This window comes from Ochlerotatus camptorhynchus, unplaced genomic scaffold (assembly GCF_037179485.1).
Source record: "Ochlerotatus camptorhynchus isolate MF236.1 unplaced genomic scaffold, CSIRO-AGI_Acam_v1.1 ptg000274l, whole genome shotgun sequence".
NCBI lineage: Eukaryota > Metazoa > Arthropoda > Insecta > Diptera > Culicidae > Ochlerotatus > Ochlerotatus camptorhynchus.
In genome coordinates this window covers 5,201,230-5,219,603 of record NW_027040763.1, presented here as the reverse complement: position 1 = coordinate 5,219,603, position 18,374 = coordinate 5,201,230, and the positions used below count along the sequence as shown (strand labels likewise).

The 18,374-nt window shown below is 42.4% G+C and overlaps 1 protein-coding gene across 10 annotated transcripts in view; it reads right to left on the bottom strand.

Moving 5' to 3' along the window:
- Ca-beta (Ca2+-channel-protein-beta-subunit) overlaps nt 1-18,374 on the bottom strand; it is a 544,248-nt gene that overhangs the window by 162,076 nt on the left and 363,798 nt on the right. The window lies entirely within an intron of this gene.

Here is an 18,374-nt window from a genome sequence, read left to right as displayed (position 1 = left end):
TGCGCAGCAAGGTGTTGAGGTGCGTTACAGCCAACCTCGGTCTTTCGATCCGAGATGTGGCCAGAAGGTACAACGCCAACTTTAAAACGGTGTGGAACATCCTTGCCAGGGAAGGATACAAGTCGCACAAAGCCAGTAAACATCCGAACTGGCACATGAAGCAGAATTCCGTGGCCAAAAACGTGCAAGGTTCTTGTACGACCGTGTTTTGACGAAACACAAGGGCTGCACTTTGATCGATGGCGAAACATACGTCAAACTCGATTTTAAGCAGGCTGCAGATAAGTAAGTAAGGGAGAACAGCCCATAATGCACCCCTGGGGTAAAATGCCCACTTATAGAAAAACAGCGATAACTTTTCCTCAGATGCATTTTCCGGGTAACGGATTGTGTTTGTTTTCAACTAGAGGTTTCACAATTGATTCTTGATCATAAAATCATATTTTGACCTACTGATTCCCTTAGAAAATAGCATTTTGTGCAAAATATGATACAGTTGTTAAAATCGTCGACTTCAAATTAAGCTTTTAACAGCATATATCGCAAAAAATTGAACTAATTCACTTTTCGTATTTTTTTAGATGTTTTACTTAATGAATCACAGCTTAACACTCTATTGCGACCTTATTTCTGATGTAACATAAAGGAATAATCATCAGGCGTCAGATCACCATGAATCAGGCGTTTTGCCCCGCTATCATATTGGAACCAATTTATAAAATACCTTGAAAATCATGAAAATGCATCGTTCTATAGTTCGAAATCACTTGATCTTCGTAGAAAACATGGTAATGAACCAAACACCATTACTTTTTTCTTGATTTTAACTTCCATACGCCAGCAATTGACGATTTTGCTTAAACGGTGCGTTTTGCACCATCCTACCCTATAAATGACATCCATCTGAGCACGATTCGACATACTGTTAGAGATGTAGGAAGTATGGCACAGCAAGTTAGTGGCAGTGGAGCGACCAGCCATGAAACCATGCTGGTCGATACTATTATACGGCTTACAGTGAGCGATTAACGGTTCCATAACAACAAGTTCGAACAATTTAGCAACAGTGCTAAGCGAAGTGGTGCCACAGTAGTTGCTAACGTCCTGTTTGCTGCCTTTCTTGTGTACTGGAAACATGTGCGCTAGCTTCCAACAGGATGGGAAAACGCCGACGTCCACGGACCGTTGAAAAACGTGCAGCAGTGGAGACAACAAACTGTCCAAGGGATTGATGTAGATTCTGCTCATGGTTTGGCCAAAGAGTGGTACGTAACTGGCAGCCAGTCGGGCATGGTCGTCACTCAATCTCTCGTCCGTGAAGACACTAGCAATTTTTTTTTCAGAAAACAGCTGCCAGATATCTTGCGTAGATGAGGCCACGTTACCATTATGTATCATAGACAACGGCAGACCAGCTTCATGACGTTGTTCGTTGACAAACTTCCAAAACTGCCTGGGACGTGACTCGTTTGTATTCGTGATTGATCCTGACATAGTGACGTTGAAGGGATAGTGTGAGGTGCTCGGTGAATTTCCTAAGGGCGGTTCTCTTTATGGATTTCAGACGAAATTCGCACGTATGCCATGGTGGATGGGTCTTATGATGATGAATCTTTTTCGGAAAGTGTCTGTCAATGACATATGCCGAGACATTCGAAATAGTTTGAGCGGCGGACTCAATGTCAACGGTGTCCTATAAGTCGTCCCAATCTAAACTGGAAAGTAACTCGGTGATACTACCATGGTCGGTGAAAATCGTAGGAAAAGGTGGCAGGTGAAATATTAAAATCATCATCAGCATCAGCTTAGTACTTAACGTCACCAGTAGCGACGGGTGGCGCCGATCCAGTCTCACCAGAGGAGTGGGCGCCTCGCATAAGAAAGGAGCTATATCCTGGGGTGTTACAAAACAAAGATCCAAACTGCGGTTGTTCTGGTTAATAACATGATTGATTTCAGAAAGCGTGGCCAAGCTGTTATTGTCAAGAAGGAACGAAGCGTTGGAATGGCAGAGTATCCATATCAGGATAGAGGAAGCCGGTTCATCGGTTGCTTTAGCAGTATCCAGAACAGAGAAAATCGATTGGTAATGGGTTTCGATGAGGTCACGCTCGCGTATACAGGAAAGGTATCGGGAGGAAGTACACCGCACAGATAAACAAGGTACGATCGCCCAGTTTGATCGACGTCCACACCTGCTCTAAGCATATCCAAGCATTATTTTCTAGTAACCTCGCTTTAAACCTAGAATTTACAGCCACTAAAACACCTCCACCTTTAGCTTTCCGGCTATTAGCAGCATTCCTATCGCAACGGAAAACTTCGTAATCGACGCCGAACACCTGACGAGAGAACGTGCGTGAATCGAACGATGTCTCCGTGAGAACAATGTTGTCGTAGCAAAGATCCAAGGTTGCTGCGCGAAAATCGTCGACATCACAGTTGATACTACCGACGTTCTGGTAGTAGACGGATATCTCATGCTGGCAGTTGGCAGGATGGATGCATGGACATGATGTGGCTAGAACCGGAAACACAGCTAGAAGTTGAAGCGGTATCTGGTAAAAGAGAGGCTGAATCGTCAATATACTTGCCAGTAATAGCTGGTTGGAAAACCCTCGACCTACATCTACACTCAGGGCCTAGACAACTATGCTGAGCGCTGGTTGGAGTAAGCGCGACTGAGGAAGATAAATCGGGGGCTTCCACAGTACTATCCACGATGCGTCTCGGTGGTGATGGTGGTGGTCCAATAGCAGGAGAGGTAGCGTTTCGTAAGAACGGTGTGCAAGTAGGTCCGTTGTCGGGCAAACAATTTCGGAAAACCCCGTTTCTCGACTCAAGCGCAGGACCGGGATGTCTGCTGGTCGCTGGAGGGAAGGGTTCGAAAGCGGAGAGTGGAAAAGGGGCTTCCTTAAGGCGAGCGACAAGAGTGCGTCCCAGTATCCGGCTAGTAGAGGAGACTCCGGGAAACCAACTGGCGTATGTAGATGACCCTCAAAGCCAACATTACTCAAGCCATCAACGAGATTCAGCCCGATTTGTGCGCCAGAGTAATGGAAAATTGGACTTCTCGGATGCACGCTACCAAGCGAAGCTGAGGCGGCCATTTGAATGATGTCATATTCCATACATAATGGCACTGATGGGCCTTTCAATCGAAAAATAAATCTTGTCAGTATCTCACACACAGTTTGTTTTCTTCAAGATAGGGTTACATACATGTCAAATCGACCAAAAAATCGATTTTTCAAAAATGGTCGATGGATGATGGATTTTCTCGAAACACAGAGTTGATTTACGGGTCCCACGATATCTCAGGACTAGATGGACCAAATTTGCTGAAATGTGGAGTGAAGACTCACAAAATCTATTCCGTGGGCAATATCTATTCCTTTGTCAGTCAAAATCGGATTCCTCAGCAATAAAATTAAGGAATGACACCGATAATGACCATGCATCAGAACCCTAGTCTTAACCAACAACGAATAGAAGATTAGGAATCACATAGATGAAGACTAACTAACTCATGTTTTCCTTGTTCCAAGATCATCCTCGGTGGACAAGGCCGAGCCTCATCACTATCAACAAGTCATAAAAAGTAACAAGGACTAAGATGTGTTCCTTGGATTACTGAAAAATCCTCTTCCCCTAGCTTGAAATAGTCATGACTAGAAATCGGTGGTAGATCTTACATCCCGTAACGTACCACGAAAAGGTGATCATACCCACGTTACGGGGTAAAAATCGGCCTTGGTCATGTACACAAGATCTGTTTAACGAGTCTTCACCCCAAAAGTGATCCGATTTGGTCAAAGCAGTGATGAGATATCGTGGGACCCACCTTAATGGAAAACCCTTTATAATCACGTTACGAACAATTCAACCGTTGAACGGTTCCCCGATTCTAGCTTTTCGTCTACTGGTCGGTTGAATCATCAAGATCTGACGTCGGCCTATGACAGTATCACACGCCCCACGGACGAGGTTCACCGAGCACTGGGACGCAACGGTGCTGGTACTATGGCAGCCCTCGATCCCCCAGTCATAGCCGTGCAATTGCAGCCAGTGATCGCTAGTTGTTCCGGTGTTCCAGGAGACACAAGAGATGCTACCGTAGAACACCGCCACAATGCGCCAGAAAATGTTATGCCCTCTGACGAGCCCTTTGTGTGGCCTACGCAATTGGCTCAACGAAGTGATATCCCAACATACTACTTGACGATATATTACGAAAATGTCGGTGGTATGCGCAGTAAAGTCAACCTCATCGGATTATGACATTGCCGCTCCGACTGAAACGTGGCTTCGTCCGGATGTATCCAACTCCGAATTAGCTGCTGGATACTCAGTTTACAGATGTGATCGTAGCAATGCAACCAGTCAGTTCACACGTAGTAGTGGTGTTCTGATAGCTATTAAAATGGTCTCCCTTGTGTGCCTGTCGCTCCAACAAACTGTGATCATCTTGAACAGATAGTTGTACGGATAAAACTCCCTCAAACTCCGGCCCAACAGCGTACCGTATTTGAACTGCTCACACTCGGTCGCCGTCGGTCAAATTCAGGATCTGCACACTTAGATTTTTTGCCGAGATGGGCACCACTGAGCAGCTCGGCATTTTATTTTATATCTCATTGAAAAACTTGCCGAGATTCAGCTAACAAATGGGAATTTTTCCGAGGTCTCAAATAACAAGTATTTTATTTAGCTGAATCTTGGCAAGTTTTTCACTGAGATCCAGCAAAATAAAATTCCCAGCTGCTTGGTGGTGCCCATCTCGGTCAACAAATTTAAGTGTGTAGCTAACGATAATTACACAATTCTCATTCTGGACGATTACAAACTTCCGCATTTGTCAAGGATTTTCTGCGAAGATATCAATGGCTTAATGCCTATAAATGCGTCGTCCGAGCTGGAAATTTCTCTTACCGAGAATCTGATTGAAGCTGCCCTTCGAGAGATCTGCACACTGTCAAACGTGGACGGTCGCATTCTTGATCTGGCGTTCATCAATGACACCGACAACGCGGAATTCATCGAGCCATCTACGTCGATCCAACACACTTAATCTAGTTCGGTAAAATCCCCTCGGCATTTACTTTTGCTGATATCTCAGCAAAATGTTATTTGTTAGCTGAGTCTCAACAGTTTTTTTTACTGATTCTCAGCAAAATAAATTGCAAAAATACTCGGCTGATGGAATTTCGGCAAAAAGTATATACGTGTTGACCGTGATCACAAACCCTTTGTTTTACGACTTGACACCCGCTACGTCTTGATGGAACCATCGATGATTCAGTCTAACCTGCATTCAATTGCGAACTCGATAGGATCGATTGGAACATCATGTTCCATGGGCTGGGGACAGATTTTTAAAATGGATTGGATCATACTTGACAGAAAGAATACAGATGGTCCACTTTAAAGGAAAAATGTCCGCACCAGTTAATGTTACCTCGGGAGCTCCACAGGGATCTCATTTAGGTCCTTTATTATTTATTTTATTTGTGGATGACGTGGAGTTTGTGTTGAATCGCTTAAATGTGCTCATATATGCTGACGATATGAAACTGTACATGGAAATCTTTAACAACTCTGATTTGCTATATTTTAAAAATGAAATTGATGTTTTCTACAATTGGTGCGTTAAAAGTCTGCTGGATATTAATGTGAAAAAATGCAATATTATATTTCATTCCAGAAAACACACTACTCTAGATTTTACATGTACTCTAGGAAACCAGCTGGTTGTAAGGTACGATAAAATTAGGGACTTAGAAATAATTCTTGACTCGAAGTTGACATGTGTGGATCATGTGAATACCACAATTCACCAAGAAAATAATATATTGGGATTCATAGAAAGATTTAGTTATCATTTTAAAGACCCATATACCATCAAAACATTTTATATAGCTTACGTGAGATCAATTCTCGAATATTGCAGTGTGGTTTGGGCTCCATACCATGAAACTTATATAAATCGTATAGAATCAGTTCAAAGGCAGTTTTTGTTATTTGCTCTTAGGAAACTAGGCTGGACCTCTTTTCCCCTTCCTTCTTATGAATCCTGTTGCATGTTGATAAACATTGAAACACTTAAGAAACTAAGAGAAATTTTCATGATTTCATTTGTTAATGATTTTATCACACAACGCGTAAATTCAGAAAAAAATATTAGCAAGATTAAATTTTTACGTACCATCACGCATGTTAAGAACTCGAAATGTATTTCAACTGTCACCTCACAGAACGAATTATGGTAAAAATGGACCAATTTATAGAATGATGAGAGTGTATAATAATTATTGTGAGCATATAGATCTAACGATGTCTAAAGATACAGTAAGGAGAACACTAACTGCTAGGATTTCATCACGTTAAGTTTAAAACAATTTTTATTTCTTAGATATTTGTATATGCAGTCTACATTTATTGACAATTTCAAATAAAATGTATGTTTTAAAATAGCATGTAAGGCAACAGCACTATTTTAAAACGGTCTACAGTGATTGACGACAAATAAATAAATAAATAAATAAGATGCGTAGGTTTCGGCTTTCTACTGATGGAAGAGGACAATATTCATCTTCATCACCGCTAACGACACTAAGGTCGCGTTATATAATGTTGACAAAGGTTCCGGACCAGACGGTCTTCCTCCACCATTCCTGATGGATTGGGCTGATCATTTAGCACTCCCAGTGTCTATGATATTCAACTCATCAATCACTGATGGCGTTTTCCCGTAACATCGATTCGAAATCCGGCAACATACACTCAGTTGACAACTACAGAGGTATCTCTATTCTGTGTAGTTTATCGAAGAATCGATGATTCATGAAAAGCTATATGCAGCTGTTCGACCAAGTTTGTCAGATTATCAGCACGGCTTTGTTCAGAAACGCTCCACCGTTACAAATCTCATGTCGTACGTTAGTTCCCTTAATGCGTGTATCGAAAAGCGGCAACAAGTTGATGCAATATACATCGACTTTTCCAATGCCTTCGATAAAGTCCCACACAAAACGGCGGTAAAAAAACTTGACCGCCTAGGCCTCCCCACCTAGTGCATCAGATGGCTTCGCTCGGACTATTGCGGCAGAACTGCGTATGTTAAGATTGGCCCTCACAAATCCAGAACATTGCTTGCGTCGTCAGGTGTTCCTCAAGGAAGCCATCTTGGACCGCTTATCTTCATATTATTCATCAACGATCTGTGCTCGTTCCTCCACTCCGATAAACTAATGTATGCTGATGACTTGAAGCTACTTCCAGTTATTTCATCCGTCTTGGATTCCACTGCCATGCAAGATGGCTTGTGTCAGCTCGAGAACTGGTGTTATTTGAACGGTATGGAAGCGAATGCCGGTAAGTGTAAAATCATCAGTTTCTGTAAGACTCGCTCGTCGCTGTACTATGATTATCAGCTTGAGTCAAATACACTAGAACAAGTTATGTCTATCAGCGACCTTGGTGTCATCGTTGATAGCAAGCTACGGTTTGCTGAACACATCTCAGCTACTACCGCAAAATCATTTGCAGTGCTAGGTTTTATTCAGCGTACTGCTGCTGATTTTGATGATATTTACACGCTGGAAATTGTGTTCTGCTCTCTCGTTTGGAGCATTTTGGAGTATGCCATTCAAGCTTAGGCTCTTCATGATGCCACCCAGAGCGATCGTATTGAGAGGGTTCAGAAAAAAAGTTTTCGCTACGTTCTAACAACAACTGCTTCCCGCCTACGTGGATAGATGCCAACTCATCGAAATGAACACTCTATCATGCAGAAGGACTTTGCTGAATCGGCTGTTTGTTTTCGACATTCTCTCAGGCAATATTGATTGCCCCGACCTGTTTTTAAGGATTAACTTCAAAGTTCCGGCAAGAAGACTTCGTAGCCAACCATCACTGTGGCTCCCAAGGCATCGCACCCACTACGGTCAGAGCAACCCGTTAGATCGTTATTGCAAAAGCTTCAATGATGTGTGCTCCCTTAATGACCCTGGTCAGACTAAAATGATGTTTAAATCATGAATTCGTAGCGTTTAATTGGTTTATCAATATAGTCTGTACAGATTTTTTTTATTGAAGATTAGAAGCAAATACAAATTTCTATTAAATTGTAATCAGAATTATGTTATACTCTCTCCAAAATTTTCTTTAAATATTCATAACAAAACAACTCTTAAATATTCTTTAAAATGCCGGAACCAAGAAAATATTTCTATGTTCAAGAAAATCTTGAATGTTCTTAAAGTCTGACATATTAAATATTCCTTTTACTTGCAGAATCTAAGAATTACAATACACTGAAACCTCCGTTTACGAAGTCTTTTTTTACGCAGTATTCAATTTACGTCCCTCTTTTTACGAAGTAAATCCCAAATAACGAGTTTTTTTTACGAAGTAAATCCCAAATAACGAGTTTTCTTTTTACGAAGTAAATTCCAAATAACGAGTTTTTTTTTTGATTTTGGGAAACTGGGATATACTGTGAAATACCCCACAATATGGGTATTTTTGGAATCAGGGTGACGTGTAGGGACCGGAAATCAATATCTCACACCATTTTGAAATCCAATATAGTGGCTTCCGGTAACATAATAACTTGGAAATTCTGCCAAATACCTCACAATATGGGTATTTTTGCAATCAAAGTGATGTGTAAGGACCGGAAATCAATATCTCACACCATTTTGAAATCCAATATAGTGGCTTCCGGTAACATAAAAACTTGGAAATTCTGCCAAATACCTCACAATATGGGTATTTTTGGAATCGGAGTGGCGTGTAAGGACCGGATATCGATGTCTGACGCCATTTTGAAATCCAAGATGGCAGCTTTCGGTTACAGAAAAATTGGCAAATAACACCACGTCACCCCGATTCTTAAGATACCCATATTGTAGGCTATTTAACATTATTTTTATGTCTATATTTAAGCGGAAGTCGCCATATTGAATTTCAGAATGGCGTCAGACATGGGTTTTCAGTCCTAATAAGTCACCCCGATTCCAAAAAACCCATATTGTGGGGTATTTGACAGTATTTCCCAGTGTTTCTGTAACCGGATTTCAATATCTTGGATTTCTAGCGTCAGATATGGATTCTCGGTTCTCACAGGTCACTCCGCTTCCAAAAATATCCATATTGTTGTGTATTTAACGGTATTTTTCTGTTTTCCTGTGACCGGAAGCCGCCATATTGGCTTTCAAAATGGCATCAGACATCGATTTCCGGTCCCTACACGTCACTTCGATTCCAAAAATACCCATATCGTGGGGTATTTGACAATATTTTCAAAAACCTCTTTTTTTACGAAGTAAATCCCAAATAACGAGTTTTCTTTTTACGAAGGAAATCCCAAATAACGAGGTTTTTTTTACGCACTAATTCGATTTACGAACCCCCGTTTTGGTTCGTAAATGGAGGTTTCAGTGTACTTCAAGTTTGAAATATGTTTGCTTTTTTATTTCTTGGGAGGTTTTCTATGCATTGAAATTTGTTCCAATAAGTCGAAAATATTAAGCTTATTTTTTCTAACCTTATAATTTTAAAAATTTTCTGAAGTCTCAAGATCCTAGATGTGATCAAATATTATTTCAAGTTCTAAATTTCATTAACAAATGCTTAGATCAATCTTTAACTTATTGAAATTCAGCCCAATAGCCTTCAGCATAATTTTATTTGAAAATGGTAGCATTTTTTTACTCAAAATATATTGAACAATCTGAAGCTTTGAAAACATTCGAAAACTCGAACTGCATAAAAATACATTATGTCTTGGGCTAGGAATATTTAAATTTGTTGATTAATAATGGAAGACGGACAATAACCGCTGCGTGATAATTTATACATATTAGAATAAATGGATTGATCAATTGTGTACTTAACATAGGTGATACTCTAAGGAAGCCTTAACGTGAAACTTTAAAGGCACAAATGTCAGCTTCCACAAAACATACAAATTTGAAATTGCTACTCCTTGTTTGCTGTGCTACTACAAACAGAGAGTAGCAATTTCAGATTTGTATGTTTTCTGGAAGCTGACATTTATGCCTTTAAAGTTTCATGCTAAGGCTTCCTTAGAGTATCACCTTAACGAACAAAAAACAAATTTATTTAATGTTATGAAGAATTCTAACCCTGTCAAAATTTAAATGGATTCCATAAATTTCAATTGAATCGTTGCTACAGAATTCAAAGCATTCGTTTATAAGTTTCAGGAACCTGATAAGCTATATGTAAACTAAGTGTTAAGCTTTATGAAGGAAGTGTTATTGCTATCTAAAGCTACAACAAATTAAAACTGCACTCTTCAGTGCTCAAATTACCTGCAAATTTTCTACCTTTGCTCGACTCTTATCTCTGTTAGATCCTTGTTTGGATCCTATCCGAGGTAATCCTGCTTGGATATCGACTTGGAAAATTTCTCTTCGATCCTTCGGATTCTTGTAGTAATCTGCTTGGAAATCGATTTGAATAAAAAATACAAATTTATATTTTATTATTCCTCTTCGATCCTTGTTTAGACCCTACCCAAGGTAATCCTAATTGGATATTGATTTGGAAGTCAATTTGGATAAACGTTTTACTTCATCCATGGTGCCTAAGCGCAAAAGAAAAGGGCAATCTCTTGATCCCCCTTCTGATGAAATTAATTTGAGCAATCAATTTGATTTGCTCACGGATGATGAGAATGATCCATCATCCAGGAAAAATTCTAGTAAACTTTCCCGGCTTAATGCCAAGACGGAAAGATTCCCCCTATTGTGATAACCACGTGTGCGTGAACGTGAACGTGTGGTCAAGGTTGTCTTGAAAGGTCTGCCCAGTGGTGAATCCCTGTATCAGTTCAAAGATGAACTGGCAAAATTACTTGAAGTTATGCCAGTCTAAGTAATCAAAATGAAAATGAAATCCCGTCCTTGCGATCCGCGTAAGGGAATTTCTAATGGTTTTAATTTAGTTCACTTCAAGTCTAGTGAGCTTAACAACCTCATGACGATTAGTTCCCTTTATATTTAAATAAGATTTAGTTTTAGTTTTTAGTTTTAATGTGTCAATTGTTGTACTGACATGCAGTGTAAAAACACTTAGAAAATATCATAACAATTAAGGCTGGTAAGTTACTGTAGTAGCTAGAGCACCTAGGTTAAAATAAAATGTAATTAATTTTGAATTCGGAACAAATAAAGAGTTAAAAAACAACTTTAATTCTATTATTAAATAATTTATCGTAAAAAAAACATATGAAACATTTTTGCAAATTCGTTTCAGATTTTGAAAATAACAGAAAATTATTGTTTGAGCATTTTAATTTGCGTATCATACGAAATATAACGTGTATCCCAGGCTGGGAACCGTAGGTGTACAATCTTTAACAATTTCTGAATGGGGGGGGGGGGGGTAACTTTTATCTTTAGCATGGCTTAAAAAATATTGATAAATAGAAATCGTTGAAAAAAATGGTTGATAAAGGGTGATACGGTCAAAATTTGGTCAAGGGAAAACGCGTGTAAATCGGTGAAATCGTTTATTTAAAAAATCAAATTAAATTTCTTTTTCAAGTTCAATTAGTATAAAATTCAGGAAAAATATTCAGTTAGGCTTCCGCTTTTCCAAATCCGAATTGCCGGGCCTTACGCTTGACCCCTGCCATCAGATTTTGTACAGCCACCTTGTCCATCTTCTTCGCCGCAGAAAGCCAGTTTGCCTTGAACTGCTGCTCGCCCTTAGCAGTTTTTTTTTGGTCTTCTTTAGGTTCCGCTTGACAATAGCCCAGTATTTCTCAATTGGGCGGAGCTCTGGCGTGTTGGGAGGGTTCTTGTCCTTGGGAACCACCTGCACGTTGTTGGCGGCGTACCACTCCATGGCCTTTTTACCGTAATGGCAAGATGCCAAATCCGGCCAAAACAGTACGGAACAACCGTGTTTCTTCAGGAAAGGCAGCAGACGTTTATTCAAACACTCTTTCACGTAAATTTCTTGGTTGACAGTCCCGGAAGCTATGAAAATGCTGCTTTTCAAGCCACAGGTACAGATGGCTTGCCAAACCAGATATTTCTCTGCGAACTTTGACAGTTTCATGTGCTTGAAAACATCTGCTACCTTTCCCCTTCCTTTTGCCGTATAAAACTCCTGTCCCGGAAGCTGCTTGTAGTCGGCTTTGACGTAGGTTTCGTCGTCCATTACCACGCAGTCAAACTTCGTCAGCATCGTCGTGTACAGCCTCCGGGATCGCGCTTTGGCCGTCGTATTTTGTTTATCATCGCGATTTGGAGTCACTACCTTCTTGTAAGTCGATAGTTCGGCTCGTTTTTTGGCTCGATGCACGGTTGTAGACGATACACCCAGCTTATTTGCGGCATCTCGGAGAGAGATGTTAGGGTTTCGCTTGAAACTACCGGCAACTCTCTTTGTCGTCTCAGCGGCTTCCGGTTTTCGATTTCCCCCCGATCCAGACTTCCTGGCTGTCGACAAACGTTCCCCAAACACTTTAATTACATTGATTTGGCAACTTTTAGCGATTTTGCCAACTTTGCGTGCGAGTAGCTCGGATTTTCGCGATGCGCGAGCAAAATTTTGATACGCTGCTCTTCTTGCTTGGACGGCATTTTGACAACTGAAGAGTGAATTCCAAAATCAAAATAGGAGCAACATTCTACACACACACACCTTCAAAATGAGGGGTGTTCAGGTTTTTTAAATGCAAAATTGAAAGAAATACGTCAAATTGATATTGACCAAATTTTGACCGTATCACCCTTTAGTTAGGGGGTGACACGAAAATTAACCTCCTCGGGTGTCACCGAGTCACGCTACGCCACTGCCCACGTAAGATGCAACTGTATACCTTAATAAGTATGATCATTTCTACCTGTTGATAGAATATATTGAAGTTAATAACAAAACAATGGTTGGTTATACCCATCCTACCCAAATAACATTGCATGTTTTATCACGGATTTAATGCAAGCTAGAAGTCTAATTCGTAGTCTACAGAACCCTCGTAAAACCCTAATTGTTACTTGGGTATGATGGGATGATATTGGGATGATGTAAAAGTATCATATTCTTTTCATCACCGCTGGCCATTGGCCAGCGGGGCAAACGACTGGGTAATGCGTACCACCAGTACCGCGAGTACTTGAAGGATAAAATAGACCCCATTAGTGGTCCATTAGCCTCTTACCCAGTAACTCCTATCCCTACCTCCTCGTGGTGTCTCCTGGGATATGAGCAACCTTAGCGAAGATCGGGTAACCAACCCCGGTGGGAGCTTTGGTCATATGCTGACAGGGAAGGGGGCCCCTAGCGGGTTCGGCCTACACGGCCTGAGCGTCTGTTCACCATGGAGGTGCGGCTCAAACAGCGTCTGACTGGCATCCAGCGGCTGAATAAGAAATGCTGTATTGTGTCAGCTAAATCTAAGATGGCAGCCCCATCTACACAATAACTGAGCGTCTGTCCACCATGGAGGTGCGGCTCAAACAGCGTCTGCCTGGCATCCAGCGGCTGAAACAAGAAATGCTTATCCCCGAAAGCTATACCCAAGATGGCAGCCCCATCACGGCGGATAGGAGACCTTAGGCTAACTACCTACTGTCCCCGAAACTTTACAACTGTTACAGAAACCAATAGAGAAAGATCACGGACTGATATTACGGCAACGACTTTTAGCGCAAAACAACGGACAAGAATTGGAACATGGAATGTACTAACGCTAGCCCAACAGGGGAAGCTGGCACAACTCGCCAGCGAGGCTCGACGCATGAAGCTCGAAATCCTGGGACTAAGCGAAGTCCGTTGGCCAAACTTTGGAGAACACAAGCTGCCGTCGGGACAGGTACTACTCTATTCTGGTATTCGAGGTGAAAACGCTCCCCGCCACCGTGGAGTTGGTTTCCTGCTTAGCGCCCAAGCAAATGCGGCGCTCATCAAGTGGGAACCTATCAATGAGAGGATAATCGTTGCCAGATTCAGAACGCGGGTTCGTAACCTAACCATAATCCAATGTTATGCGCCAACCGATGCTGCCGAGTTACAGGACAAAGAGAACTTTTACAGTCAACTGAATGCAGTCGTGGATAAAATTCCGAGAGGTGACATCAAGATCTACATCGGCGACTTCAATGCGAAGATCGGCTCCGACAACACGGATTATGAGCGTGTCATGGGGCGCCATGGTCTTGGCGAAATGAGCGAAAACGGTGAGCTGTTGGCAGAGTTTTGTGGCAATAACGACATGGTGATCGGGGGTTCGCTCTTCCCCCATCGACCAGTGCACAAAGTCACGTGGGTTTCCCGTGATGGACATACCGAAAATCAAATCGACCACATCTGCATCAGCCGAAAATGGAGAAGGAGCCTTCTTGACGTTCGGAACAAACGCAGTGCCGACATCGCGTCTGACCACCATCTCCTCGTTGGAGAGATCCGCCTTCGTATCGCGCGGGTCCAGCGGCGGGAGGAGCGGCTCGGACGGCGATTCAACACACGCCGATTGGAAGATCCAGCAGTAAAAAGGTCATTCGTCGAGGAACTGGAGACCAGAGCTGCGGATATTCCTGATGGTGGCAGCGTAGAAGAGCAATGGACGGCGATCAAGGATGCCTTTACTGAAACGAGTGAAAACAACCTGGGCGAGCTGCGCGCTCAGAGAAAGGAGTGGATCACGGATGACACCTGGAGGAAGATAGAGGAGCGGAGAAATGCAAAAGCCGCGATAGAGCGGGCGAGAACCAGAGGAGCGAAGAACCAGGCCCGCCAACTGTATTCGGTTCTCGAGAAGGAAGTGAAGCGCTCGTGTAGGCGGGATAAGCGAGCGTGGATGGACTCCCTAGCCGATGAAGGTGAGAAAGCCGCAGCAACAGGCGATATCCGTCTCCTCTACGATATCTCACGACGCCTGAGTGGAGCAAGGATGAATCCTAGGATGCCAGTGAAGGACGCGACTGGTCAGTTGCTCACCGACCCCACTGATCAGCTGAAACGCTGGTTTGAACACTTCGAACAGCTTCTACAAGTTTCGTCGGTCAACCAGCCATCAACATCTCGGCATGAACCGCCAAGAGTGCGACGCATCACTCGCGTCAATTCTGAGGCGCCATCCCTACCGGAGATCGAAGCTGCTATCCGAACCATGAAATCCAACAAGGCTCCCGGGGTCGATCGCATATCAGCAGAGATGCTCAAAGCTGACCCCATGCTATCTGCACAAATGTTGCATCAACTATTCTGCAATATCTGGGACACCGCGACTTTTCCGGCTGACTGGATGCAGGGCGTCTTAGTGAAGGTCCCAAAGAAGGGGGACCCAACTGTATGCGATAACTGGCGTGGCATTATGTTACTGTGTTGTGTTCTCAAAGTTCTATGCAAAGTTATCCTCAACCGGATACAGGAGAAGATCGACGCGACTCTCCGACGGCAGCAGGCGGGATTCCGTGCTGGAAGATCCTGTGTGGACCATATTGTCTCGCTCCGCATAATCTTGGAGCAGGTCAACGAATTCCAAGAGTCCCTTTACTTGGTTTTCATTGACTACGAAAAAGCTTTCGACCGACTCAACCACGAAAACCTGTGGGGCGCCCTAAGGCGCAAGGGAGTTCCGGATAAAATCGTCAACCTCATCGAAGCTCAGTATGAGGCTTTCACGTGCAGGGTGCTGCACAACGGAGCCCTATCTGACCCTATTCGGGTAGTCGCTGGAGTGAGGCAAGGATGTATTCTATCACCGCTACTGTTCCTCATCGTAATCGACGAGATAATGGTTGGTGCGATCGACCGTGTGCCGAACCGTGGGTTGCTCTGGCAGCCTATTACAATGGAGCATCTAAACGACCTAGATTTGGCGGATGACGTTGCTTTAGTATCACAACGGCGTTCTGACATGCAGAGTAAGCTCGACGATCTCGCCGAACGCTCCTCAGCGGCAGGTCTCAACATCAACGTCAGCAAGACTAAATCGTTGGATATCAACACGGGAAATCCATCCAATTTTACGGTAGCTGGTCAGGAAGTGGAGAAGGTTGAAAGTTTCCAATATCTTGGCAGCCAGATAGCGTCGGACGGCGGAACCAAGAGTGACATAGGTGCACGGATCAAGAAGGCAAGGGCTGCTTTTGCGAGTTTACGAAACATCTGGAAGTCAAATCAGATTAGTCTCCGCACGAAGATCCGAATTTTCAACTCTAACGTGAAATCTGTACTGCTGTACGCTAGCGAAACATGGTGCGTATCAGCGGAGATCACACAGAAGCTGCAGGTGTTCATCAACCGATGCCTGCGGTATATAATTCGTGCTTGGTGGCCTCACAACTGGATTTCGAATGCCGAGCTCCATCGACGGTGTCACCAGAAGCCGATATCGACAGAAATTCGGGAACGTAAGTGGAGGTGGGTTGGCCACACTCTACGGAAGAGCGGAAATGAAATCTGCAAACAAGCGCTGGATTGGAATCCAGCCGGACATCGCAGCAGAGGCAGACCCAGGGGCTCATGGCGGCGAAGCCTAAACAAGGAGATTAAGCAAGTCGACCGGAATTTGACCTGGGCCCAGGTCAAGGCGAAAGCAAACAATCGCCCAGGATGGAGATCTTTCACGTTGGCCCTTTGCGCCAGGCATGGCGCTCAGGACACTTAAGTAAAGTAAGTAAGTTACTTGGGTACCTTATTAGAACGCTAATCGAAATAGGTTTGAATAATCATACTAAAACCTTGCTCGAGTAAAGTCCAGCATCAAAATGACAGCAAATTGAAATCAAGTTTAGATATCAACATCAAACTGAAATCATAATTTGATTTCAGTTTACGTAATTGACAAATTTGAAACCTAATTTTGTTTTCATTTTGCTGTACATTTGCTTTTCAAAAATATGTTGTTGCGGGTTTGTTTTCATTGCCTTAGCAATACCTCAAATCGAATACTTGTTATGTTATCAACAGGAAAAATGGATATCAAATTTGGTTTTCAGTTTGCTCGCACTGATAGCAGAAATAAGTTTCAATGTGATGTCACAGGAAGATATGTTTGCTCTCAATTTTGATATTTTAACCGTTAAAACGACCAAAACGACAGCAACCTGAGTAATCATTATCAGCGAAATCACAACATCAAATTTAGATTTCAAATTGATCTCAGACTTTGCTCGGGTGGGCTTTGTGGTAGTGCGGTAAGCGGCGTCCTGCCGTTTTTTTTTCTTTCTTTTTGCTGTTGTGGTCAGACTATACACAGCTAAAAAAAAGTAGTGTATATTTCCGTTACTATGATGCACATAAATGGAGCGTCATAAATCATACAAATTTACATTATAAATCGTGTAAATTTATGAGACATGTCATGCAATATTCCATATATTGTATGCAACTTTCCACCTTTGTTTGCAACATTTCTTGCAAGCTGCTAGTTTACGTGAAAAGGAAGTTTACATGCAGGAATGTTTGCATGCATGGATGTTTACATCACCAGTAAAATTCAGATTTTTTTAGTGTGTAGTCATGGTATAAAGTATAATGTGAGAATTCGTACGGTAATTTCTTAACCACTCTTAGTTGTATGGTCAGGTCTTCAAAGACCGTAGTTTATATCAAGACCAACAATTGAAATGGCCTCAACTTCATTTTGTAAACAAACATTGTAAGGCCATTTTCTGGCGAACCAAAGTCCGCCAACACAAACCGACTAAATGAACAGGTATGGGAAATTCTCCTCTACCCGATTAGGTTTGCGAATGTAGAAAATGGCCTTACAAGGTTTGTTTACAAAATGGAGTTGAGGCCTTTTCTATTGCTAGTTTGGATATGGTCAAAACTTTATCCAGCTATGGTTCGACTACAGTTGATGGTTTTCTTAAGAAAATAATCCTTTTTTCATGTGGTCATCGTATGGTTGGGATGTATGCGAGATTTCTTTAATTTCTGGTATGTTATTTTTCCGCATTGATATAATAAATGATGGATCTGTTTTTGTTACCTGCACCGAACATTGAATAAATTGACAGGCTGAAGTTTGATAACCCGGTTGAAATTCGGTGTTCATAAAAAAACATAAAATATAGCACAAACCCTTTGTGCCCAACATCGAAAATCCAAAAGTGTGTCATCAGTCATCACAAACACCAGGAATGCGGCTCGCTACCGAGCTGAAGGTTTCCAAACAGAAAAGCCACTCAAAACACTCCTCGTCAACCATGCACACATGACGATGATGGTTGAACGATAATTGCCCACCACGGTCAAATGAGAAAACGAAAAAAAAAGAAACGAGAACCAAGTGAACAGTGAAAGAGAAAGATAGAGAGAGAGACATGCCCCATCTGTATGCTGTCAGGTGGCTGCGACTGCGAGAAAATGACAGCTGTCGG